The following is a 3,161-nucleotide window of genomic DNA, read 5'->3' on the forward strand; positions in this document are numbered from 1 at the left end:
TAGAGGGGCTGCGGATGTGGCAATTGGGAAGGTGGGGCTGAGGCAGGAAGAGGGGTTGGCCTGAGAAACAGAGAGGGGGATCCAGGCTTTGGAAATGAGGTTCATAGTCACTCTGTGGACCAGACACAAGGGTCAGCCTTTGCTCCCACCCCCTACTCCTACCTTGCCAACAAACTGTACGTTTTCAGCAATGGCTCACCCAGGAAACATCAGTGGGGGAGTAGGGGAGGCTGGCCTTGGGTCTGACCATGAAGGGGGGTGGTCTTTACCCCTGTGTAGACCCCCTGGTGAGCCAAAGACCAGGACTCCAGTGCTCAGGCTTCACAAAGGAGAACCAAGGCCCATGATAATAATAATATAGCTGTTCACCGTTACCTAGTGCTTGGCTCTGCTCTAAGTACATTGTGGCTGGAAGTCCTCACCACAGCCCTGCTATTACCATCCCCATTTTACAGATGCGAAGGCAGGCACAGAGAGGTGAAGGAACTTGCCCAATGTCACAGGGCAGAAGGCAGGCAGCTAGATTCCAAGCCTGACAGTCCTGCTCCTTCCAGCCTGTGCTCCAAGCCCAACTGATCTGATGGAACATTTTCCCATTGAGTATCCTTAACTTGCAGCAGATGCTGCCAAACTCAGGCCAGGCGCTGTGATGGGGCTCTGGGATCTGCGTCCTGGGCTCAGAGGGGGAGAGGCCAGTCGGGCAGAGGGGTCTCCGGAGTCTGAGGGCTGGACAGGGCCTGGGCCCAAGGGTGGGGGTAGGGTCGGGGTGGGGTGGGGAATAGGGTGGGCAGGGTTAAACTGAAAGCAAATGCAGGCCAGTTTGGTCTATAAACAAATAACAGTGAGCCACAGTGGGACAGACATATATCCAGGAGACAGCCCTGCTTTGCTTTTTTGGGGGGGATATGTGTTTTGAGTAAGTTGCCAGAACACCCTGAACCAGGCCAGAGGAGGGTGGGCTCTGGGCTGCTCCTGACGGATGCCTACCCGGGCCCCCATGGCCCAGTGTCAGAGATGGCTGAACACACTATGAGTTCCAAAGTAGAAAAAAATTCACCTAGCCCACTGGAGTAGGGGCGCTGGCAGGGGAAGGGAAGGAGCCCCTCAAGCTCAGGCAGGTGCAGCCCTTCAGAGGGGACTCAGGGGGTCTTCTGAGGGTTGGCCAAAGAGGCTGGAGAGGTGGGCTCCAGGCCTCGCCTTGCCCCTGCCCTGGGGGGACCTCGGCAGGTCGCAGCCCCTCTGAGCGCAGCAGCGCCCTGGGTGCACAGACTCCAGCTCCTGCTCTTGGCAGGACTGCTTTTATCTCTGGGACACCTTCCTGGGAGACCTGCTTGAGCACTAGCCTCCTGCTGGCTTCCGTGGGCAGGAGCACCCCTGACACCCGTGTTCTAAACGGGGATTTCTCAGCCTCAGCATCACCGACTTTTGGGGGCTGAAGAATTCTGTGTTGTGGGGACCCATCCGGTGCATTTCAGGGTGTGTAGCAGCATCCCCGCCTTCTACCCCTTAGATGCCGCTAGCACCCTTGTCACAACGACCCAAAATGTCTCAGGACTTTGACAAAATGTCGCTGTTGAGAACCACAGGTCTAAGGGGAGAACTGAGGTCCAGAGGAGCCTAGGGATGAGCAGTTGCTGGACTGGCAGGACTTTGGGTGGGTCCGTTCATCTCTCCCCAGGTTCTTGACTTTCCGCCTCTTGTCACGGGAGCCAGAACTCTGGGCCTGGAGACAGAGGAAGGAGAGAGGTTGTTTGAGACCAAAAAAGCTGTTTTAACTTGGGTTGGGCAGGCTGGGGTCACAGACTCTCCCCCCAGGAGAGCACTAGGAGGGAGGCTCGTGGGCAGGGAAGGTGTTGGGGAGCCCAGGTTTGCTTCCTTTGAGAACAGCTTCACTGGGTGTGCAGAAGTGATGCCGCCTGCGGCATGAAACACAGCTAACTGGTTTCTGGCATCTTGGCTGACCTTCCTCCCAGCCATTTCTGATGTTTCCGCTCCCCGGGGTGGCTGTTGATTTCCCACCCATCATATGGCGTCCAGTCCTCCTTGCTTCTTACTGGGCTGTTGCAGTAGCTCCCAATAGCTTTCCCTGCCTCCACTCTCTCACCCATCCACTCCTACCCTGCTGTACCCTGATCTGTCCTCCACACTACAGTGTTTTTTTGTTGTTGTTTTTTGTTTTTAGAAACAGACCTTTATATCATATTCTCCTGCCTGAAACCCTTCAATGGCTCCCTATGGCCCTCAGGATAAAGACTGATATCTTTAGGCCATCCACTAGGCCTAAAGGGAGTCAGGGTGTCCGACAGCAGATCCCCACAGTGGCCAGGACCCCTCCTGCTCTGTGCGGAGAAGGTGCCAGCACTGAGGCCAGGCAGTTGAGAGTCAGGAAGTTTGTCAGAGGCGAGGAGCCAGGATTTACAACAGGAACTACTGTTTCCTGAGAACATTGTGTTCCTGGAGGCCTCCCCTCCTCTCTCTTCAGAGCCCCATCCGCCCCAACACTACTCCACATGGTCACCTATTACTGCGGGTTCAGCCTCTACTTCAAAACCAGCATCCCAGCCACATCCTCCCTGCTGAGGACCCACCCCACATTCCCACTGGCCAGCTGGACCTTGGCCTTGGCTGTCACATCGTCACCCCAAAGACCAAAGGCCTGAAATCTCTGGTCTTCTGAGTGACACATGGCGGCCTGTCAGAGCTGCCTTGGTGTCATGAGAGCTTGCACTACAGGACAGGGAAGAATCTGATCTAAGTTCAGGTGCTTTGTTAAAAGCTCCAAAGGGTGCAAGACACATGCTCCCTCCCTTTCTCCATCACCGCTGCTCCTCCTCTCCCCGTAATCTGTCCTCTGACCCCTGGTGTCTCCATTTTTCTTGGACTTGTCCCCTTATTAAGTTAAATGCTGTTGGGGTTGGTGGGGGTCCCATGTCAGGGAAGTGTATGGGCTTTTCGGCGGCACACTCCCAAGGGTCAAAGACATACCCTTTCTATCTGCAAAGGACCAAGGTCACAGGCCACCTTCCTTTTTCTCCTTGTTTCTTTTTTCTTTTTTCCCCCAGTATTGCTGCCACCACCCACTCTCGATGTCACAGTGAGACTGAGATGGCCAGAAGATGGATGTCAGTTCAGAGGACCCAGAAGTACTCAAATATTTCCCC

The sequence above is a fragment of the Vicugna pacos genome, chromosome 15 (assembly GCF_048564905.1).
Source record: "Vicugna pacos chromosome 15, VicPac4, whole genome shotgun sequence".
In the NCBI taxonomy this organism is placed as follows: Eukaryota; Metazoa; Chordata; class Mammalia; order Artiodactyla; family Camelidae; genus Vicugna; species Vicugna pacos.